The following is a 25981-nucleotide window of genomic DNA, read 5'->3' on the forward strand; positions in this document are numbered from 1 at the left end:
AGTAATATGCCTGCAGGCCACTTGTCAGGGTCGCGAACTGAGACCTTGTCCTATCCCTGACCAATGTGTAAATGAACAACTGTATCAGCGGAACTGATCAAAATGCATACATTATTGGATTGACCTGGCAAGGAACCCTAGGCCTGGTCCCAAGAATGGTTAACCCGCGAGGGGGTTGGCCAGGGCTGGATAAAGAATATAAAAGCCCAGGTATTCCAATGTACGGTCTCTCTACTAATGCATCAAACCTTCGTTGAAGTTCGTTACGTTACTCTGAGAGCCGAATAGCTATCCGTTTGTCAATTGACTTTTTGGTAACTGTTGTAGCTTTTGAATAAAGCGCTTTGTATGTCCTTTGTAACCTGTGTTGGTGTGTTTCTTTTTGGCTTTCCAGCCTCATATCAATTTCTTTGTTTTCACGACCCCATGCTCACCCATGCTCACCGAACACGTCTGCTATACCTATTTTTTTTCTTGTGAGTGTGCCCTAGATATTTGTACTGTTTTGATTATTTTCACATCACCCTGTTGCGGATGGCCAGATGGGTTTACTCCCTCTTGGTCCCCGCAGTGGACTTCCTTGATGAAATTCTGCCACCCTATTCTCCTCCAATGCCAGTGGTCCCACCACACCTACCACATACAGAGCCCACTCCCACCCGTATCCCACACAGTGACGGTGAAACGTCTGCCATCAACTACGGCAGCTCCTTTCCTCTTGACCACCCAAACTTCCTCCACCTCAGCTGATGCATCCCCGTCTGCATCTTCCTCTGTGTCACTTTCCCAGAACCTGCCCTGCCCATGCACTATTCGTCTCACTTTACCAGGGGAGCTGCCAAATAGCCCCCGCTGTTTTCCTCAATGCCATATGAAGCCTCCACTTATCAGAGATGGCACAACCCAGAACCCCAGTGATCACCTGCCTTCATACACAAATATTGTGTCTCCACAGATCCGAGGTCACCCCTTGCCAATGCCGCCATGTGTCTCCTTACTAAAGAAGACATTCAACTTTCCCACTCTTCCATTGGTGAGCTCCCCTCTTTTCACACCAAGGATGTGTCGGCTGCTGCCCAAGGAGACACTGCCCTCTTACCCATGTGCACCTACCCTCAACCTGATGTTGCTAATCCTGCTATTAGAATACACCCACCATGGGGCTCCACTGACTTGTATCATATGGAACAGCAATTCCTAACTCTGCCTGACAATCCTGCTGCATTTTTGGAACATTTGACCACTATAATTGCATGTTATGCTCCCACGTTTGGGGATCTTAAGTAGCTCCTCTGAGCAGTACTCAAAGACACTCTATACAAACAGATTATGGACAAACTCCAATGGCCTGACACTCTCCCTGCTGCCATTGCCATTACTGCTAACGTGGAGGCGCTCACTGCCCTCATCAAACATAAATACCCTGTCAAATCAGACTGGAGCAAAAAATAGAGCCCGTAAACACTACACAGTCTGAATCCCTCGCGGACTGCCTGTCTAGACTGATTTACTGGTTTACTAAATATTCCGGCATTGCTTGATTCCATGTGTTAAAATCGTGGCAAAAATATTGCATCAAAAAGGCTGTGGTTTTGTCGCTGCAATCCATGTAAAGGATGCGGGGGACACCCCCACAACCCGCAGACCCATTATACCATTTAAGGTGACCGGGGGACACCCCCGCAACCCCTGCTCCCCTTAAATGGTGGAATGGGGAACACCTTTACCGGGTCAAACAAATTTTCCCGTGATTTTTTGCACAGGCCTCATTTTTGCCGTGATTTTATCACTGCATACCCATTGCTTATGATATTGAACAGGCTCAAACTGCCCTTGTATCCCGTTTTGTTAACTGCCTCCTTCTGGAAATCTCCAAGAACATTCAAAATGTGCAAATTGGGTGGCAAGCTCAATACATTGAAAAAGCAAAACAAACTGCCCAACACTTCTATGACAAATTCAAAGGACAAGAGTAAGATGGTGTCTCCCGCCTAATGGCCTTGCAGCATGCTCAACAAACTGCTTAAGGCAACCGGGGACGCCCGGGTTTCTCACACCAGCAATGCATTCAACAACCCTCTCCTTTTGCCCAGGCCCAGCTTCCTCCACAGGCTTGCGCACATCTAGTTTTGCCCACCCAGCAACCTTAATAGGGGCAACCGTTTTGCAGGTATTGTAAGCAGACCGGCCTCCTCATCCAGCAATGTCCTATCAAACCCCCCAGACCACGGCAATATGGTCAAACTGCTCCTTGAAATTATTTCATCATTCCCCTGACAATACCAGGTTACCAGGATATGCTGATCTCCCACGGACCACAATGACATGGCCAAAGGGACCCTGCCATGCTGAATGCTGCTTTGCTCATGCTGGACCAGGCCAGTCCTTATCTCCAGTGTAACATTCAGGGACAAAAAGTACACTGGTTGATACCTTTGCCCGCCGCTCTACACTAATGGCAGCAGATTTTCCTCATGTCAATGTCTCTGATCAAATTATAAATGCTGTTGGAATGTCTGGGACAATGATCCCACAACCAGTGTCAAACAATTTATCTGTTTCAATTCGTCTCATTTCTAACCAACATGCTTTAATCCTTAGCCCATGTTCACCTGCTAACTTGTTCGGTATTGATTTATTGTGCAAAATTAATTTGATAATTTATTGCTCCATGGAGGGCATGTACCTAGAGGTTCACAGTCTAAATAGGCTGAATGTGTATTCCTCCTACAACAGTCTTCACTCCCACCCACCCCTCCAGGGTGTACTGTCTCCTTCACCCACGCCTATACAATTCAACACCTCCAGGACTCACTCCCTCTCTCATTGTGGGTGTCACCAGAACAGGTCACCTTGAATCCTAAGGTTCCTCTGCCACAAGTACACAGTATAGGATCTCACCCTAAGCAGAAGAAGGTATCAAGCCTGTCATTCAATCACTCCTTGACCAAGGTATTTTATACTATGCCACAAGCCCCTGCAAGGGACAGACAAGTACAGTTTCACACATGATTTAAGAGCTCTTAATGAGGCTGTCATCGCTTCTCACCAAGTTGTGACAGATCCTATCACTATACTCCGATGCCTCCCACCCAATGCCACCTTCTTTACGAGCATTAATCTGACATCAGCATTCTTTTCTCTCCCAGTCCATGAAGAGTGACAACCCATCCTGTGTTGCATGCATCCTTCAATGCCCTATCCCTGACACCAAGAGACAGCTCTGCTCCTTTTTGGGAATGAGGAATTTTTGCTGCCCTTGGATTCTTGATTATGCCTCCATTGTTGCACCCATTCAAAAGATGCTTTTAGATGCATTGCCTGATAAACTAACCTGATCTCCAGAGTACACCACTGCATTTGCCAAAATCTGAACTGGCCTCTCCATTGCCACTGCCCTGGCCCTCCCAGATTATTCAAAATCCATCACCGTGGTCTGTGATGAGAAAGAAGGGTATGCCTTAGGCGTACTCACACAGAAGCATGGGGACCTACAATGCCCAGTTGCCTACTGCGGCTCTCAGTTAGACCTGGTAGCCTCTGCCTTCCCCAAATGTCTAAAGGCAGCGACTGCTGCTGCACTCCTGCTCTCTAAAGTTGACACCATCGCACTGGCACACCACATAAATGTGGCAGTGCTGCACTCTGTATTGGCCCTACTCCTAAGAGGTAAAACATAACACGTATCAGTGGCCCACCTCACCAAGTATGAAAAATACTCATCTCCACCAACAATATCACCCTCATCAGATGTGCCTCTCTTAATCCTGCCTCCCTTTTTTACCAACTCCCCGGATGATTGACTTGCTACGGTTGACATAGTTTCTTCTCCATGACCGACCTCAAAGATGTCCCCCTCCCCAATGCTGACTTACAACTTTGTTCATGTCTTGTGTCACAGGAAATGTACAGGTAGAATTTGCAGTCTGTACCACCTTAAGCCCATAGAAGCCCTCCAGCTTGCATCAGTATGATCAGCACAGGGTGCTGACCTCATTGCCCTCACCAGGGCATGCACTATCGCCACACAACGCACAGCCAATATATACACACATTCCTGTTATGCCTTTGGCATCTGACATGTTTATGGAACCATCTGGAAACAGAGCGGTTACCTCACTGCCGAAGTTAGACTTATCCTTAGTGCACCCTATGTTGAAACAGTGCTTAAACATATTTTGCTGGCCATCGTGAAATGTAAGGCCCATACTCAGTGTTCAGACAGAATTCTGCAGGGAAATGCATTGGCAGACCACCAGGCCAAAATGCGGCCCTCCATGGCCCTCAGGCTCCTGGCTATGTGCTGCTGTTTGTCCTTGCATTTGAGGACCCCCAAGCATCCCTTTCCGGACTAGCAGACCTCCAAGAGGTGCCCCCCAAGAACAATAAACAGAACTGTGAAACTAAAGGTTGGGTGTGTTGCTCTGATCAGCTACGGCGTGATAGCACTGGTCGGTTATTGGCCCCCATCCATTGCAGCCATATGGGCACATGTTGCTCCCTCTGTCTAGCATTCAAATAAGTGGAAATGTACCCAAAGTTCCAAAGATACTGGTTCACTCCCAAGTTCCCCTCCATTGCATAGAAGTACTGCACCCACTGCACCACCTGCCTTACATACAACCCGGGAAAGCCTGTCAAAACAACTCCCCGGGCACATGACCTGCCCCACAGACACTTAGTGAATTCGCAAATTTACTTTTTTCGCAAATGACAAATGAAAAAATGTGCCTCCTTTGAATATGTCCTGGTCGTCATAGACAACTTCTCAGAATGGGCTGAGGCCTACCTCTATAAATATGCTGAATAGATCACTGTCGCTAAGAGACTACTTAAGGAGTTCATCGCATGGTGTTGCTTCCCAGTAGCCATAAACTCTGCCATGGGCATTCATTTCATAGGGAAGACTGTCCAAAACATTTGCAGGGCTCTACGTATTCTTCAAAAGTTCCACTGCTCGAAACGGAGACCTGAAAAACTACCATGCTAAGGTTTGCCATGTAACAGGCCTAAGCTGGCCAGATGCTCTCCCTCTACTGGTAGCAGAATGCCTGGCCTGTCAACACATGAGATTCTAATTGGCAGACCCATGAGGATGCAAGTGACTGCTCCACTAGCTCTAGAACTATGTAATCTTTAACTGATTGATGATCTTGTTTTATCAAATTGAAAAAAAAAATGCTCGTTGACACTTCTCACTTCAGCAAATACAAGAACTTCCTCATCCACCTAGAGGATCGTGCCATAGCCTCCTGCCAGGAGACTGGGTGGTCCTGAAGGTTCATCTGCAACAGCCTTCCTACAAGGTCCTGCTGACAACCCACACCACAGGCCGTTGCAGAGGCCTTGACGCCTGGGTCTACGCCCACCACTGTGCAAAGACAGTGCCACTGGCCGACAAAGAGCCACAGCCAAAAGACAAGGACTACACCACCTCGCCACCAGTGACGCTGGAAATACCAGCCCAGCTGTCACCTCCAGGAGTCCAGGACAAAGACACCCTGCTGCATCTGCCCAACGGGGCCACAGAGGACAGGCTCTGTGGAGCACCCCATCCTGCACTTCTAGATGACGACACTCAGATAGCAGTCCAGAGGTATAATTTATAGAGTTCTGCCACCAGCACCAATGCCACTGGCAGGTAAAGCGCACTGACGTCCTGCTACACCTGCCTTCTGCGGGTGGCCCAACACTCTTAAAATGTGTTTCTTCTTCATGCAGACATAATAAAGTTGCGCACCTGGAGTATAGGCACCAAGGCCCACCAGTAAAAGAGGTCTGGGGGGCTGGCTGAGTGAGCCTTGGCTCCTTCTCCTGCATCACAGACCAGCTCCACCTGACCCATGTGACTTGCCAGCGTCTTTGCCTACTTGCTGGTTTGTATATGCGCTCTTTGCATCCTCTGCCTTATTTATTGGGCAGCCTATTCTCCTGCAGAGCTGCCAGCCTGCAAACATTTTCAACACTGTCCCGCTACCTTTCTGCTTCATGCCTGACCAAGCATCTACCCTGCTGGCTTCCTGAACTTTCCCGTCTGCTATCTCCAGCTTCCCAGGTCCAGAGATCACCGAAATTGCTTGGAACTTTCAGGCATAAGGCTTCATTCTGCATAGGGCTGGACAGCACAAGTTAGGAATATTATGGGCCATATTTCTTGTTGTAATAGGTGTACGTGATATGATTGTTGCTTGCACAGTGCCAATGATTTTAAAGTATTGGACCCTGTCCATTTTCTCCCCCCTAACATCTTTCCACGCCAGTATCTCTAGGTACACTGCTGTGATATACACTGACCAAGTTGGGGAGTGCCTGGACAAAATACCACCAGCACAGCCATTGGTATCCCCAACACATATCAGACATGTTTCCTATGCTGACTGTTTTTCTGGGACTACGACCCAGCACTTCAGTATTCATGTCCCCAGATACCAATACGTTCCTCAAATTTCTAAAAGACATATGCCGATCTAATGGATGCCTCAGATTGTTATGTTTGGGTACACACCCCAACACAAGCTAGCAGAAGAATTCCTTTCACCTCAGTGTTATTTCCTGAATTTGACTGGCTTTAGTTGTCCCCCATTAGAGTATACACTGCCAGGTTTGCAATGCTACACCTCCTTCTCCAGTACCATCCCTCCCAAAAGGCCAGCCTGCACCCTGTGGGCTTTACCCTGTCCCAGGGACGACCAAATGGGGGGTCGATGTGGCAGGATTGTCCTGATACTATACCTCCTAGCAATCACCCTCCCTGCGAGGCCCCAGATCCTTCACCATGGCGTAGCCTGTTGCCTCTTGCTACAACCGGCTCTCCTGTCATACCCACACCCCACCTTGGCAGGCCACAACCTAATGCTGGCCTCTGGAACCATGAGACACCACCTCCCAGAACCTTTCCATAGCGGTGTACAAATCCCACCTTACAATGAGTATTCAGTTGTGCATGCCAAAATTACGTACTGATCTTGCTACACAATGTACCCTGCATGCAACTGCAAAACTTCTTCACAAATGTCTGCTTCCTAGTAGTACCAAATGTCTACAAACGTCATGAAAACTTGCCATGCTAAATAAGAAATGCTCTGGCCTAACAGTGCTGTTAATTGTCTCAGAAGGATAGCTTAGGGGTAAGGTGCTCGGCTTGGAAGCAAGACGACACTGAGCAACACAGGTTCGATCCCCCGGTCTGCGCTTAGAAACCTCTGAGTAGTGAGCGAGTTATAAATAAGCAATTACAAAAGAGAGAGCTCTCCGTCTGATTACACCTATCACTTGTCATTATGTATTACTGTATTCTGCTATTTGTCTTTCTCTGACAACAACTTGGTTTGCCTCTAAACTGTGTCATGTCTCTTCATTGCTGTAGGGATTCCCCATTTCCGTATCACAATATTAGCCCAACTAAGCACCCTCTAAGTTGTGGTCATCTTTCAAGATTCTATATTATATATTATATCGATCACATTTCTAGATGTCATCTCATAACAATACCTTGTAAATTGTACCTAATATATTTCACACATCGGTACATGGGCATGAACAGGACTCCATTAAGAATTTGAAGTAAATGTATTTGACTCCATATTTTAGAGAATTGATGTAACAGACATTTTAGTGATTAAAAATTAGTTCTCATGTCATACTATGGGTTTTTTGGGTAAGTAAATATATATTTTATTTGTTTAAACAGGCCTTTTCTTTCAATCCAGACATTTGCTGTAGGTAGCAAAAAAAAACCTACCATGTAGCAATTCCTGTAATTGAAAAGCATTAATTGTATCATATAAGCCTGCGATCCCTAATGTGTCACTGCTCATGGCACACTAAAATGTTGCTCTCCATTTGCTCTGACCCATGATGAGGAGGCCAGAAATGAGGCACCAGTAGAGTGGGCAAAGCGGTGGAGAGCGTCAAATGGGTTTACAGTGTTCAAGAAGCCTGGGAGGAGGCTGCTGAGATGAATTCTTAGGCTGTAGGTCAGAGAAGCACATTGATGACCACAATGGTGCTGTTAAAATCAGAAGTCTACAGGTGCACTTTGTGTCCTATGTGGATGTGTAATGCCCATAGACCTAGCAAGCCAGAGATTTAGGAATAACTGAGGACTAGAAATTAGTCCGGCCTGACCATCCCAGTGAAGACCATGGTACTACTCATGTCATCAGAAATAAAAACTACCCACAAATGAACCCACGCTTACTGGGCCCGATAACTCTACAGTCAAGGTACATGACACACATCCCTGAATTATAAACAAAGACCCCTGTTATTCAAATGTGTAACATCAGATGTATTCTACATCTATAAAGGTACGTACATTCGATCCATACATGTTTGGTGCTTGCCTCAAATGAAAAACAGGTGAAGCTCCTTTTGTACATTTATCTTAGCACTGTTCAAACATCCATCCGTTCTGGTTAGATGTGGTATCACCACTGTCAGACCTGATAGATCAGCAATTGCAACTATACCCAATCTGTGGGTAAACATATCTGTAGATTTATATCAATCCACCATTCCATTAATTCCACCATTAATTGCCTTACATTAGTAATTGCACTTGGTCTAGATTAGTCTCAATTGCTGCACATTATAATGCCCTTATAACAACATTACGTTTCCTGCAGTTATAATTTGGGTTTTAATCATTTTGCCACCGACTGCATGCTGACATCTTCCATTGAATGACAGATGTTGCTCACCATTAGATCTGATATGCACATTTGCTCATTAACTACAAAAGTTTGGGAAACCCTGATATAGGCCACCTTCCCGCAAGGTGTATTATAGCAGAGCCCCTTTTTGTATAAGGCGCTGCTCATGCCAGTGGTCTGAATACATCAACTGAGCATTTCCATTGCCATCAAATATGTTTTCTCATTTTCCTCAATCTATGTTCAGAGTATTGGCCTGATTCTACGCAGAGAATAGCAAGGTCTGCTGCTTATGTTAATGACCAATTCAAAAGAAGAAAATGATAAACAAGAAACAGGAAAGTGATATTACATTTAATAACTTTGATGGGGAAAGGAAAACACAACTCTTAGAAAACAAAATGTTATTGATTTAATTATGTGTGCAGTTCTTAAGAACTTTCACACAAAATAAAATACATGAAACAAGAACAAAATACATGCATACATACATATATACAGGACAATAAATACTTCAATATTCACTTAACATTTAGAATAAAATATAATTTTAAATAAATGTATGTTATAAAGAAAACAAAAAAAACAAATGGGCAATTCAATTAAACATTCACCATTAATCATTGAGCCGAATTTGCTTCCTCCCTAATCTATTTGGCTTGTCGAGTTTCACAGTAGCCAACACTCCCTTCCAAACATGATAAAGGGCCTTGTGTACAGACGTATTGTTAGTATTAAGACAATAGCACCAAGAACGGTCACTGATAATGTTGTCATAATTTCCAATTTAGGGGCCAAGTAACTACATATATAATGGGTACCAATAACGGTAGTATGTTTATTCTTAGAAGTGATAGAAATGTGTGCAGTACAGGAGAGGGACATCATTTTAAATATCTCTGTGGTTCTTTAAATTTATGCACGAAGTAGGCCACAACAGTTTTTTAATGAAGCCGCCACATGACTGTAATTGGAGCACCCGTCCCACCTCTCCAATTTAGCAACCCATTTATCTTTCTGCGTGTGATAATCCACTTCCCAATTTGGGCTTCATTCAACAACTTTGAATGTCTCATTCACCAGAGCAGTAAATTTGCTGTTGCTATTCACACTGTTTTCGTTACCAAGGAGTTTCAATAAAGGACAAATGGGGGGAAATGTAGATTTCAGGTATAAGAGGCCCCTTCTTTTTAAGGATGTCAAACCCAGCTCCATCCTTATTACGTCAAAATGACCTTCATCCTAGAACCTTCATCCAAGACAGGTCATCCATGCACAATGCCTCTAATCCCTATAATATGCATGCACAGAAACGGTGTCTACAGAGTGTCAAAATACTGTATAAGCTGTAGCCCAATACCTCCTTAATGCACCTAAGGACAACATGGATCCCAGCGGCGGCTTTGCGTTTCTTCTCTGCAATAATTGCAGAGTAGTCGCAGCTAGTCATCAGATCCAGCCCCATATATTTGTAGTGGTTTACTTGCTCCATATGATGAATTGCCACTATCATCGTGGGCACAGTGATATTTTGAAGGCAAAATGCATGACCTTAGTTTTCTCAAAGTTTATCTTCTTGCCGTTTGTGCATGCATATCTACACAATTCTGTAAAGGTACGTTTCAAACCAGAGAAAGTGCAGTCAAAATAATTCATGGTAATCCCAGCGTAATGAAACACAGGTCAGGTTTGCAAGTATCCCATTGGCAGACAAGCTCGGAAGATGCACAATGCAATTTCAGTGATGCAAAAGGTTTGTCCAATAGGCATTTAGGTTTCTGATACATTTTGTGATGCATGGATGCAAGAAATGTAATTTGAGTGGTCTTGTATTACTTTGTTCTGCCACTTTTATTGGACTCGCTGCACATCGCTCTGTAAGTATATGGGGGAAGAGGGTCATTAGTGGGACAGTGGGAGAAGCGGTATGCTTTCTCTGGGTTTGACGGAGACTGTTGGAAGTATGTTATCCAGGTAAAATAACCAGGTGAAACCACCTAGTAATGTCTGATGCTCTCAAATTGCTCAGTGCATGAACTTTGAATTCATATAATTCTGTGTCCATTTTTCTTTTTTGTTATTTCTTTCATAGGGTCTTTTCAACTTATTTTGGGAACCTGTTATGTCTTCCATTAATGATAGAATCCTGTGTAAAAAATTCCAAGAAGTATTTATTAAAAAATTTGCACAGCCAGAAATGGCTATTAGTAATGGCAGAAAAAGACTCCTAATTCTAAATATCAAAATAAGCAAATGCATTTCGGCGCTTAGCACCACCTTCAGAGCTATATTTACATTACATAGAAAAATAAATTCATGAATTCAATGTTTGGTGCATACCGTTATGTGTCAAGCGTATTACATTTCAGAAGGAGAAAGCAAAAAACAAAATCACCATAGGTATCCTTGTCCTTGTTACATCCAGCTATGCAAACATCACATACATCTTTCTGATCATTAGGTACAAAATAACGACTTCGATCATACCTTCACTAGAGAGTCTTTCCACTTAAATTCTACGACTTCCTTCATAGGATCGTCTCATAACAAGTATGGTCACCTGTAATACATCTCTCTATTAGTGGGTTCCCTATAGACGCCTGATGTAGAAAACTGTTCGTTTATGTATTCCATTTACCGTTGCTATGGGCAACCACCCAATGCTAAGCTAAATACCTGCCACTTGTGTTTGCTAATAGGTATTGTGGCATTGTTATGCAGCCTCTAATTCTAAAACAATTGAATTATGTACTGGTCAAAGAAATGTACGCAATATCAAGGTCTTGTGGCTACTTACATATTCATCCTGAAATTCAGGTGAAATTCAACTGGTGAAATTAAACATGGATATGTAACTTGCATAAATTGACAACAGGTGTGTTTTTAATCATATCTACAATACGTCTCCATTCGTTCAGAAAACCACCAAATTGGTGCAATTTGGATTTTCTTGCATAATATTATACGTTTATAAATTCCCACATGGATAATACTTTATCGTCCATAAAATCCTGACGGAATGAGAAGACTGCCCCCAGGTTCACAGAGGAAGAAATAGAGTGATTTCAACCATTATATCCTGACTCTGAAAGAAGAGGTTTTGAGCAAGAGCATGGCCATGGAGCACCACAGTTTGACCAACGATCTGGTCTACACAGAGGTCACTGGGCCAGAGTGTAGTCTGTAGAGATGGTGTGTGGATGCAGGGGGAAGTAGACTGACCCCCACCACCCATAAAGCAAAGCTCAACCCTTTAAGAGTGCAAACATCTAGAAGAGTGTCTTTGGAGCTGTCTTACCCCATGGCTATCACTTGGTGGCACTTCCATTTTTCCTACCTCTCTCATGCAAGGGTCATTGTTCTCCTATTTCCCTGACACAGAGTGGGAGTGAGATTGAGTTTTCCTTGCTGTCTTCACTTCTCAACTGTTCAGCCCTTTGTGAAAATGTTCAATCAGGACCAGAAAATGGCCACGTTTGCATCAGTATCTCTTCCATATGTGATTCAGACCTTTCCTCAAACTTCTCGCAAGGTTCCAAAGCAATGTGCCACCTGTAATCCGAACCACTCCCAGAAACGAAGGTGTTGTGATGTCACTGCCTGGGTTGTAATGTAGAAGCCAGGTATATGGAATGGAGAGCAGTTGCTGAAGTGAGGAGGACTCTTATGGGGGCAATCCTGTACTGCACTCTTCTTACCTGGTGTCTACCTTCGTCTGAATAACTGTTGTCACGGAGAAGGCTGCAGGGGCAGAGGGCTACCACCTTCATCCCCTGCCCAGGGCTGGTAGGGGTTATGAGGTGTGCAGCCATCTCCGGCAATTGAGGAACCACCAGGGCGGCAGCAAAGGATGGATAGTGTACTCCTTAGCAGCACCTTCAACTCCAAGTACCGGCCCGTGAAAGGATGGATAGTGTACTCCTTAGCAGCACCTTCAACTCCAAGTACCGGCCCGTGCAAGCCCTGCTATTTTGGAAACCATTCAAACCTGGGCACAGCAGCATGAAGACATTGGATGTTGGGGTGAGGATGTCCTTGATTACCATTGCCAGGCATCAAATGGTAAACATTGCCTTAAACATTCGGAAGCAGACTGAAAACAGTGCTGTGCATCATGTTTTCACCTTGGTAGAGATGCTCCAAGTGAAGCACCTTAAATCAGGAGAAGCACAATAGAGTACCATGAAAAGAAGAGCATAAAAAGGGATCAAATAATAAGAAGTGAAACTATACGATAAATTACAATGGCAGCGGGAGTATGGTCCCCCCATTTCCCAGATGACCCTAGCATACCACCAATACTCTGGGAAACGTGAAAGAAGATGCTTGATACCTACCTGTTGTCAATTGGGGGTGGGAAGTTCACACCAATAAGAAGGGAGGCCATACTATTACATAACCTGGGTCCTGAAGAGCGTTGTGTATATGATGGCCTGCCAGAATTGGAGGATGTGGTCTACGGGGGGCTTGATGAGTTTGGCAAGGCTTTAAAAAAGATGCAGAATCACTTTGAGCCAAAGAAGAATACTACTTTTCAGACACACACGTTTTTTCAGAGCACGCAGGAACCTCACGTACCTGTAGATAAGTATTTCACCGTCATTAGGACCCTAAGCCATCCATGTGAATTTGGAATGCTGACCACCTCGCTCATATGTGATCACCTAGTCAGGTGCTCTAACAATCCGAAGGTCCAGGAGAAACTGCTACTGAAGGACATGACACTTGAAGAGGCAATGCAGATCGTGAGAGGTTTGGAGCATACAGGCAAATACATACAAATCATAAAGTAGGCCAAACAAGAGCATGAGAATGCCACGGTCTGTGTCCTGAGGGGGCCCGGGAAGCAGAACTCCAAAACCAGAAAAGAAGTGCAGTGCTTCAGATGTGGGAGCAACAGAAACATAGCTACCAATCCGTTCTGCCCAGCAAGGAATGTAGCATGCTTAAAGTGCACTCATATGCAATGACGGTATGATCAATAGCATAGAGAGTAATGCCAAGGGGTTCAAACCATGTACCTTGCCCTAGGAGGCATGTATTCAAAATAATGGATATTAAATGTGGTAGGAAAGATCTTGTGGACAATTTCAACTAGATGACAAGGAGATCCCGATGAAGTTGGACAGTGTTTTGCCATGGGCTATAATATCAGCAGTGACATAAACAGAGCTGCTATCCAAGGATCTTAGAGAACTGCTGGGGCATGACATCACGTTGTATGCCTATCATGAGGTAGAGATAGAAACTCTGGGAACATGTAAAGCAGAAATAAAGTACCAAGACAGAAGGTGCATAGCGTGGGCTGTGTGACTAACAAGGGATCCTCGCTGTTGGGGTGGGAGGAGCAAGTAGAACTGGGCATTCCCATAGAGGCAGGATAAAAAGAGCCTGTTACAGTTGCAGAGGTAGAGGACAGATGGGCGACTGAGTACCCAGAAGTATTCAGGAAGAGCTGGGAGAAATTAAGGATTTTGCCTACCGATTTCAACTCAGGGAGAATGCAAGCCCAGTGGTACAGAACGTGAGGTCAGTACCTCATCACATGAGAGAGATTCTACAAAGGAGCTGGATATTATGGTACACAGAGGGATTTTCCAAAACATTAAAGCATTAAAACAGCATTAGAGTATGCATGGATTTAAGGGATCTAAACAGGAGTATTTGAGTGGACACCCCTTACAATATATCAGAAGTGCTGACCACTTTAGGGAAGCCAAGCTTTTTCACAGCAATGGTCCTTTCAGCTGCATACCACCAAGTGCCCTTGTCGGATGACTGTCAACACCTAACTTCATTTATAACACCAGATGGAGCTTTCAAGTTTTTGAACAATGTCGTTTTGTTTGGCTTCAACAACGACCATGTTTCAAAGAGTGATGGAAAAGGTGACAGAGGGTCGAGCACGCACTTTAGTTTTCTAAAATGATGTATTGGTATTTGCGGATTCTAAGGAGGAACATGATCGAACACTGAGAGATATGTTGGAGAGGCTTAAGTCAGCAGAGTTGACAGTACAGAGGAGCAAGTGCAAGATATGTCTTAAAGATGTGGAATATCTGAGGCACAGAGTGTCGGCGGCGAAGGGAATAAACCCCAAGAACAGCCTAGTAAATGCTATGTGGATGACACCTTCCCCGTGATACAAGGAGCAACTCAGGTCTTTGCTGGGGCTGGCGGAGAACTACCAAACGTTTGTGAGGAATTTTGCAATCAAGTCAATCTGTTGACAGCATTTTTGAAAAAGGGTTTGAAGTTCAAGTGATCGAGACAATGTAAGGAGGCATTTGGGAAGATAAAAGGGACATTGTTCATGCACCCTCTCTGGGGAACTTTCAGTCTGTTCTGTGCACCAACTTGACAGTTGATGCCAGTGGTCTGGGGTTGGGGTGATGTTGTATCAACACTCAAAGGAAGGGGGCAAAGATGAAGTGGAATTTTCTCATTTGTGTATATAGAGGCATGAGCAGTATTTTAGCCTGTTCTGCATTTCAAGTTGTATTTGTAGGCGTGACATTTCATAGTGAAGTCTGATCACTGGCATCTGGTGCAAATGTTTTGAAGCATAGCCTGGAGAAATGCCTAACCTAGAATTTCTAGATGGCTATTAGGATTACAGTCATTTGATTTTCAGGTGTTATACTTACCGGGAGGAAAGAATGTAGTAGCAGATAGTTTGTCATGCCAGTGGACACATGGGCGAATAGTGAGGCGATGATGACTGATGATGTGGTGGAGGCAAATGTACACAAGGAGGTGGTTGGTGTTCAGAAATGGGAATTGGCTGAGCAAAGTGTTGAAATTACAAGCTTAAGAAATAAGCAATCAAATAAAAATAACATAAAAACATGCATTGTATCAAAGAGAGGACAGTTAGTGGATGGATGCATGCATATAGAGACAAGTTAGAGACTGTGAGGCATGTGTTAATAGTGTTAAGAGCAAAGTAGTTAGAGAGACGCCTTGCTATCCGAACCTTGGACAAAAGTGGCAGCTGATGTCATGGGGCCCAATCGATTGTTAGTGTGGGGCTGCAAATATATATTTGTACTGGTGGATTATCACTCTAAGTGGGTAGAGTGGAAAGGTGTTATGGATGCCACAACTATTGAGATGCTGACATTCTTGGAGGCTGTGTTTTTCAAAGAAGGTTTTCATAAGCAGATAGTAACTGACAAGGGGGCACAGTTTTGTTCCGAGATGATGAGCGTGGTTTCATATAGCCTTGCCATTAAGCTCATGCGCACTGGATATCATCCTAGAACCAATGGACTGGTGGATTGCATGAATAGATTAATCAAGGGGGAATTCGGCTAGCTATCAGATCCAGAGTGCCAAGGAGAGAAGTGTTGAAGCACATGATGTGGGATTATTTCACTAATCCTTTTTCATTGACCAAGGTGTCACCTTTTGCATCTCTTAGTGGTCATGAACCAGTGACCAGCCTGTGCCTGGGTTGGTTAGGTTTGACAAGTGCAGTTTCCTTTGACAGGCTAAAGATCGTGAAAGTTATCAAGTAAGGCCAAGAATCCTATGAAGATATGTTTGATCGTGAGAAGAAGGCTGAACAGACTGAGTGGGCTGTAGGAGAGTTTGCATAGTTACTTAATCCCAGGATAAGTTTAAAGTGTCAAGGAAATAAGTATCTGGGACGTAAGAGAATTACAGCGCTTCGCAATGGTGTAGTGATTGTTGAGGGTGGTGAAGTATGGTCAATGGGAACATTGGTACCGTGGAAGAATGAGGATGCAGGTGTTGGCTCCAGTGAAGAGAATGTGGGGATGTTGCAAGCCATCAGTGGGCCTGAAGAAGGTGTGAGGAGAGTGAGTACTAGAAAGAGGTTTCAGATGAGATGGCAAAGAGATTATGTCAGGACTTGATATAGAATACAGATGGTACGTAGGGCATCTCCTATAACGCGTGATATTTTCGTGGTTTCAGATTGTGTAAACAGGTTGCATGTTATTTTCTTTCTATGATTAATATTCATCTGTATTCTTTTGGGTGTTTCACATGTTTGGTTCACTGTTGGGGTGTTGTGGGTGAGCTCTATGTAGGCAGGACATATTGCATCATGAGGAGGGAGATATTTTGTGATCTCACTGCTTGGGTTGGACTGTAGAAGTCTGGTGTATGGAACGGAGAACAGTTGATGAAGTGAGGGGGGCTGTCATGGGGCAATTCAGTACTGCCTTCAGGTCTTATAAAGGATCCACTTTTCTTACTTGGTTTCCGCCTCAGTCCGAATAGAAGCCCTTTTTCTTACATACACACACAATACAAACATGCCTTGTTGCTAGGGCTAACCAAGAGATGACACACATTACACTCTTTAAACTCAAAGCAAACACATTTTAAGCAAGATTTAATAATATAATTACTCTACAAAGCTATCCCAGCTGCCACTGATATACTGTCTGCATACGCATAATGTGTATTTTATGTGTCTACTATAAACCTTGAAAAAAGTGAAAATAATAAAAGTGTCTTTCATTGCAGTGTACATTTTAGCAGGTTAACGGTGTGATCCCGCCTGGGTCAGTGACCAAAGAAAAGTACACTTTTCAATCAGCCATGTTTTTCCAGGAAGCAAATTCTTCTGACATACAGGTTTCACTCAAACATCTACTGGACTGCATAATTAAAGATGTAAAGTTCCATTCTCAGGTTGGTGCAGATCAAAATCAAGCAGTCCTTTAAAGATACCTTTTTAGAGCACACTCTACATTAGTACCCGGCGAGGGTCAACCAGAATGTAAAAAGCATTCTGGTTGGCCCTTGCCGGGGAATTACCAGGCCGGGAATCCCTTGCATGCACGTACGTGCCTTCGTTTTTTCCCGGCGGGGGGGTGGCGGCCCCATAGCCAATGGGAAGACTCAAAATGGGGCAATCCCCACTGTGAGCCTCCCATGGCTGGCGGCTGCCTTCATCCCCCTCCAGGGACTCAGGTATGTTTTTTTTACTCCACCCCCCCTGCGAACTATCCCCTCCCCTGCCTCCCAACCCCACTTACCTTCTTTTTTCTTCTTTTCTCGGGAGTGAACGCGCTGGGAACACTTCTGTTCCCAGCGTGTCTGCTCCTGATGGCCGTCATGCAAAGGGAAAACGGACTATGTTTTACCTTTCCTGGTGGCCATTTTATTTGATTTAAAAAAAAAAAATGTCTGTTCCGAAACACAGAAGCGTTTCGGAACAGAAAAAAATGCAATAATGGCAATAAGCCCCTCGACAGTGGGCCAATACCTCCCGCTGTAATGCCCCTGGTGCCCGCTGTCTCGGGGCTTATTGCTACAATAGTCTATATTCCAAAGCACGCATACAAGACATTGCATGCCCCATTGCATGCATTCAGGCCCTGGTTCCTTAATAAATGCCACTCCTGGGCTCACAGTACTGTGAATTGCATCAGAGCCTGTACTTTACGGCGGAAAGACCACTTTACAAGAAGGACCCCACTGAGACTACGGCAGTAACAATGCAACCACTTCCTGTTTGTACCTCCTGCCAAATTATGAGGAAAGGAGTGTTTGTTGTAATCATTAGGCCAAGTATCTCATAAAAACTATCAAGAGACAGAAGAACACATTTGAAAAGCTCATGAGAGTTTGTTTAAGCATGTTTTCTCTCACATGACAGGGAGTACAAGCATGTCTCTACAAGTAACGCAAATCATTATGTTGTGGGTAGCCCGATGGGCATGAAAGGGTGGGCATCTGTGGTTCCCTTTTTTTAACCCTTACCAGTGGAATACGTAAAATGAATTAAGAGCACATCATTTTTCATCATTTACATTTTTTTACAGTAGTGTTATTATCCCAACACAATATGCAATCTATGTCCAATCTATGTCCAGCCTCAAAACGAATAGAAATTGACTGGATAAAAACCTTTTGATTTGAAAAAAATAACTGTGCATTTGAGTAAACACTTCATCCGTTGACACCAACCCAGGAGCTTTCTTTTTGTTGATACAGTAATTCTTTGAAAAAAATTCTGATTTCATGCTACTGCGTTCCGTAAACCATGTTATCCTTTACATGGGCCACTGTTATGACACATCATTATTTAGTGACTGTACCTAAAAATGGCATTTTACACAAACACACTGCCCTTACTTTTCGCATACAGCTTGCAAAACAATTTTACATGTACATTATGCCCCAAAGTGTGCCAAGGTGTGTCTCCTTCCAGTCCACTGTGCATAAAACATGAAAGCAGCACACACATCGTTTTAAAAACGTTGCTGAACATGCAAAAACATCTGATTAATTTATGATTACGAATCATGGAAGAGTCACCACAAAGCCTAAGACAAGATACTCAAGTACATATAGCACAGCAACAGAACATGCTGCGCGACACCATCCACAATCCAATGAAATTGCCTACCCTGCCTTCTGGTTATCCTGACCCTCTCAGCAGTCTTCAACAATGTTGACCATCAAGGCCTGATCAATATTTTGTTAAAATGCATGCAAGTCAGGAAATTCTCGCTATACTGTCCCCCATCATCATCTTTGACTGACACCAGTGTATCCAGATTGGAACCTCTAGATCCCATTGGCTAACAGTGATTCAAAGTAACCCAAGTAGAAATCCTACGACTAGTAATTTTCAACCTGTAATTATAAACTCTTGGTGGACTTCTTGACAAGCACACAATTACAGTCCATCTGGCCTGCAATGGTATTCATCTCTATATAGATGTTTTCCCACTCAATTTGGGCCTCATTATGAGGTTGGCGATAGAACCGGCCAGAAGGATGCAGGTGACCCCATAATACTGTTTCTGCTGCTTGACATCCCTGTGTGACCAGGATATCATAAGCAGTGGTGGAATAGTAAATCCCTGTTCCTGCGAGAATGGGGGACACTGAAGCACCGGCACAGTTTCTAATGGTGCCGGTGCTTCAGTGAAAACACTGCCAGTAGAGGCCTAAACTCCCAGCAGGTCAGGCATGCCGAAAGTTCTGTGCCCCTGCTGGCAGACTCATAGTTTGGCAGTCTGGAAAGGGTGGCAGAACGTTGCTACCGGCACCCTTATTTCCGGACCGCCAAACATATAATGAAGCCAAATGAAATGAATAAACAAAAAGACTTAAATCAAATTCACCTTATTTGGAAAAGCACCTGACTAGATATGATTCAAGGTGTGCTCTGTGGCATGAAATTGGACCGATTCTCAGCATATATCTACAAATTCAGAATCACTCAGTTTTATCATCAGCCATGATTTGTTCTTCAAACCCCACGCTGCAAAGAAAACTCAGGCTTGCTGATATTATCAGAAAATAACTCAAGCACTGACCTGAAGTAGCAGCTTTGATGCTTGTAAAGACGCTCACAAGAGAATCCCAAAGAATATCTGGTTCCTAAAAGTAACATGGCGACTGTGTACTCCTAAGGAAACCCTGTGTGGGAAAAAAAATCTTCTTTCTCTTGAAGATGCAGGAGTGGCAGCCCAAAGATCTGCGGCTTCCAGTAGTAGACGGGAGGAAGGCACGAGAGATGTCCTCAGGAAGGAATGAAGAGAACTGCATCACCAGAGGAGTGGCTGGGTAGAAGAAGGCAAAGAGCAGGAACCAGAGGAGCTGAGAATTTAGGTTAAGAAAGAAGGACAGGAAGACTGGAGTGCAGGACAAGGCCGGACAGCAGGGCAAGGAGAAGAATAAACAAGGAAAGCATGAAACATGCAGCGTCGGGGCCTAAGAAAGAAGCGAAGTGCTGGCGTTACTATCTGGGATGCCTTTCAAGGAGAGCTTAGAGTGGGTTACCCTCTCAATTGCGTTGGCTTGGGGCACCATGTTGGAAAAGGCTGGACTGTTGCGATTGCTGTGCTGTGTCTGAGACGTCTGTCGCCATCTTGGAGTGTGCTGCACGAAATGAAGCACTGTGTATTTTCATGTGCACCACAAGGATCAGGTAGTGATCCTTTTACAACAGATACAGGCTCTCACGTTAACTCAAATTATTCATGTCTACTTGAATAAGACTTCAGAACAATTTTAAATGCCTAATATTTTCTCATTTGGATGGTGTTAATGCCTTTCTCACCAGAGTCCCTATGTCCACCATTACAACTTTGGAGAGCATTCTACATGCCATTGATCAAGCCAATGAAGCACTTGAGAAGTACAACCTCATGACCCTCACCCACTTAGAAGAAACTATACCGGCTCCATCTCCTTGACTAGACCAATTACAAAACCTGCTGTATCAACTAGGAAGTACATTTGGAATATATTCCATTGCAAATCGGAATTGCCCCCTCACTACTGCACTTCACAGCTGAAGTCACACATATTTAAAGAGGAACATGTCTACACTAATAGGAATGCTCCCTGCTCTAATGCCCCCATTTTGTACATGATGTTTAACCACTGTCTACTCCAACCCTTGGTCCAGGGTTATAAGCCACAGCACTGCAGTGTCCTGCCTGCCATGATCTCCCTGCTAAATTCTGGAGAATGCTAGCAGTGATCCATGCCCTCTCTGATGCCATCTGTGCCCAACCCCCATTATCCTTATGTTTACGGAACGTGTCTCCCTAGAGTCGTCCACATTTAGACACCAGAGTCAGTCCAGGCTCTATAGGGTGTCTTCTTTGTCTGTTTTGTTTTGTAGGTTGGCAGCTGTTGGCAGTTGTTATCCTTGTTCCCCCTCCATCACAGCTGACACCTGGTACCACCACATTTATTGGGAAGGGTGTGGGGGGGGTGGTTTGATTGTTATCAATTGCCTTATGCCTTTCCTTTCCTGCCCCCCAAATGCACACAGCCAGACCCCTCAATCCCGCAGGACTGCAGAACACCTTCTGCGATCAGGTGACCAGTATCAGGTGTGTCACATTAACTTGATTTTCCCCACAACCCTTTATTAACTACAGTGCTCTGCTACTGTTTTTTTTAAAATAAATACTGATATCAATAGAACCAAAAAACTCAATAAACCAACACCATACGAGAACCTGAACTGCAGAGTTAAAGAGCCTAAGCAAATATGTACAAACCTGGAGAAACTAAACCCTGTGATCCAAAAGCAAGGCTCATGTCCAGAAATATTGACGTCAGTGGATTATATTGGGAATGATAAAGGATATGCACTGTATCTGTTCATGCTTGGTATGCACTAAGAAAGCTTTTCACGAATTTTCTCAGCAGAAATGTGCAGGGATAGCAATATTTGAAAATTAAACCGCTTCCAAGGGCGACAGTGATTGCCCACCCAGGTTTTACCCTGAAATTGTGCATGTTCCGAAAATGAGATCAGTCAAACCCAAGATTTATTTTTGAACAAAAAAAGTATCACTATCTCCGTAGGGTCTGAGGGATAAAACAGAATGAAGATTACATTACACAAAGCAAAAAAACATAATATCCCCCAACACACAAACACACACACACACCCGTTATTCGGTCATGCCACATAGGGTCAGAGGAAGAAAGCTAAATAGAAAACTTAGACCCAAATGTAAAATTGTCTACAAAACGTATATGATGTTTCCAACTCATCCAACACGCTCTTGGGCTGCTGTACATGCACATTAAGTTAGGAGGGACCAAATGAAAAGAAGAAAATACAACAAAATGGAAAATATTCGCAAAACTAACAGGATGATCTGATCTACCCTATCCAATACACGCATGCGCACACACACGCAAACGCACACGCACACACACAGCTAATCTGCAGACCTAGGTATGCAGTATTTTTAACAACTAATATTAACAGACGATTTTTCGCTATACGTTCTTTGCTGCTTTTTCCTACAAAAAGTAGATGGTAGGTTTGGGTAGGAAAATATTGATTGGCAAGAGGTTAGAGGTGATGGGAAGTTGGAGCATACAGTAAAACATGTGCAGTAGAAAAAACCTGCAGTGAAACATTCGTCTTAAAAACAAAGGGAACCCTACGCCAACTATGCACTTTCACCTCAATGAATCACTAAAAGTCAATCCACTTCCATTCTATTTTCATCAAACCATATATACATATATTAAGAAATAAAAACGTGCACACACCCGTAAAATAACTTGCTGAAAATCATTGAAAGAATATGCACATATGTCAAACCTTGCAAGTTAAAAATATGACATCATACCTCAGATACAGATCATACAACACTTATGTGAGGAATCTGTGGGCATCCTTACTTCTTTCCCCAATATATCCTCCTCCCAGGTGGCCAGAGAAAGGCTGTCACTATCGCACCCTGACCCTGCGGGTGGATATACAAGGGAGGCCTACCTGGGTGGAGGAGACTTGGGGAGTGGCAATGAGGCACCCTTTGGTGGGACATGGTATCCCCCTTTTCCCTTTCACCATGAGTTCACTGTCCGCCAAGCTTTTATGGGCTATTGTAAATCCCTTCCTTACTTTTGCCGTAAATCATTCCCCAATAGGCACCAGTTAGGTATCGTGGCAGATGGAGTGCTCGAGAGCCCCAGTACGATGCATAGAGTATGCAGCGGGAAGCAAGACTGAAAGAAGCTGGAGGCATGCAGAGATCTATGGAATGGGAACTAGCGTGACCAGGTAAAAGCTTCAGAGGTAGGCCCGAGCTGCGAGAGATGCAATGGTGGTGGGAGCAAGACCACAGAGAGCCGCTGTGGCCACAGAGCAAGGCGACGAACGAGAGAGAGCTTGTGCCGACTGGAAGCATCGCTGGAGCGCCATAAGCACCGACCAGTGAGTCATCCTAGGAAGGGGATACCATGGCAGCAGGCGAGCATGTTACACTTGTGCAAACTTTAATAAATGCTGATCCAAAGGAAAGCAAGTACTTTTGAATACCGATTTGAATGAAACCGAGAAAGCTAGCACTTTTGAATACCGATCCAAATGAAAAGCAAGTACCGTTGAATACTGATCTGAATGGAAGCTGTTTTGTGGAGTCCTATGCTGTTAAGGAACTGTGTAACTTGAGAGAGCAAGCATTGCCAAGAGCCATAAGACTAGATACAATTGCAATAAGTGAATAGTTGCAAACAAGCAATGGTAAAGCATCATGAGGATGTGAAATGAGAATAAAGCAGGCATCACTGTAAAGCTGAAACTATGGCAATGTACATACAAGAATAAGATGCAAGACAGGTGTCTCAATTGTGTGACCTGTAATGGGTGGACTGTGTGGTCCGACAACTGCACCTAGACTGAGGGCACCTAACTATGAAAAAGTCACTTAAAATACCTGAAAAGAAGCTTGTGATTGAATATAAAGGAAATTTGGTGTGAACTGAAATTAAGGAATTGTACTTTCTGAACTTGGTGAAAGATACCCAAACCAGAATAGCTGGTAAGTATTACCAAGAACTTTGTTGTGAAAGACTTGAACGCTTGGCAAAGGGAAACTCTTTGCACTGTGAACTACCATGAAATTTGGGTAAGGGAAACCCTTTACAATGCAAGAATTGGAAGACGCTCTGCACTTTTATTTGAACACTTCTCATTTTGATGCTGACATCCCCCTACACATTGTATACAAATAGATATGTGGGCAAGCATAGGTTTTGGACACAGGCAGACTTTTACTTTCGTCTTACTGATGAAGTTTATCCGTAGTTTATTTAGGTAGGGAATTCCCACCTTAGCTTAGGGCAAGATACGCCTTTTTCCAACCTTTTTTTCTGTTTAAAAAAAGTTTCTAACCCAAACCTTCATTCCGTTGTCTGTATCTACTTCATGATGCCTCAACACTACCTTAAAAACAATCATTGGGACAAAGAAAGATTACTACATGTATAAAAAGGTGAATCCTTGAAACATTGGGAATGTAAGGTAAGGATTAACCTATTATTTAACTAATGACTTAAAACCTACTTAACATAACTCACCCTTGCAAATAAGAAAACATGTAACATCAGCACATATGCATATATTTACAACATAAAAACATGCCAAAATTCACTGCATGCATATAATACATTCTAAAGCACACATACAACATTCTAAAGCACACATACAATGTAAAGAGTAGTCCTAGAAGACATTTTAAATAACACAAAAACATGTCGCACGCTTTAAAGATCCATTTTACAAAATTATAATCTTATTGGCATCCTCGTACCACACGCCACACCAAAAAAAACTAACCTCTGCATGCAAAGTACAAAAAGACACACATACAACAGCAATATAGAAAGGCAACACTAAACACGTTCAACAGATAGGCTTTAAAACATAAACCTCAATCCAAAACAATAGGATGAATTAGGGTTCTAACAGTGTTGCTTTTATTTTTGGTTTGGCGTTTAATAATAGGTTAAAACTTTTTATTAGCTTCACTTCTTTTCAAAAATCCACTTCCCACTGATATACTTCAAAGTACAAGGAGCTGTGTTTTCATAATGATAGACTACAGGGATTACTTTGGCTCATGAGGTGCCACGCAAGACATTTCTCACCTCCAATTTAGCAAACAATTTAAATTAACAATCATATTTGTTCTACTCCACAGTTTGAACACTCTTCCTATCAGGGAGCATTACAAACCCCCACTGACCTGTCAAAAGAAATGACTATAGAGGATGCATTTACAACTCTTGGCCACGCAGGAGGGCGTTGAGTCAGTCTGAGAAAATGAGAAATGGAAATAGCTTCCGAAAATTGAGACGTGATCATGCTAACAAGGTGCTATTGCTGAAGATGACAGCGTTTTCAAGACTATTATTATATGAAATCGAAAAACAATACCTCACTGGACCATCGAAAACAAAGATTGTACAATATCTGCTGTGTTGTCAGGCACTCCTCTATCTTAACCGAATACACATACACTTCAGGCTACAGATGTAATTTACCTTCATATCGGAGGTTTGGGAAATGTTATGTTAATACAACATGTCAAAGCCATGATTACTGATTGTAAATTAGACAGGAAATGCCTTTTTAGAATGAGAATTGACTTCCAACTGACTTCTATAATGGCATTCTGACAGAGGGTATTACGATTTCAAAAGAGACGTTTCACCAGGAGACAACTTAATGGTGTCTGATTGCATAGTATTAAAAGTGTGTGATTAAAGCATTTTATTTGCATAAGAGACTTCGGCACCTTAAGACTCGTTAGCCTTTTTCCCTTCTTGCATGTTGGAAACTATGATCACTTCTATCAACATGTTGTTTGTGTTGCTTGCTCAGGGTATGCAACAGACTAAATTAGATGTAGATTCTTCACATTCATAACGCAAATGCACAACATCAGTCCATCAATATGAACTTCTAAAAGTCTTTTGGAGATTAAGCTCTGGGGATAGTAAAGGGAAGCCATACGAGACACTTTTACCAATAAAAACAAAATGCCCCTAATAACACATTAAACTTACTT

The sequence above is a fragment of the Ambystoma mexicanum genome, chromosome 9 (assembly GCF_040938575.1).
Source record: "Ambystoma mexicanum isolate Mex_15411 chromosome 9, UKY_AmexF1_1, whole genome shotgun sequence".
In the NCBI taxonomy this organism is placed as follows: domain Eukaryota; kingdom Metazoa; phylum Chordata; class Amphibia; order Caudata; family Ambystomatidae; genus Ambystoma; species Ambystoma mexicanum.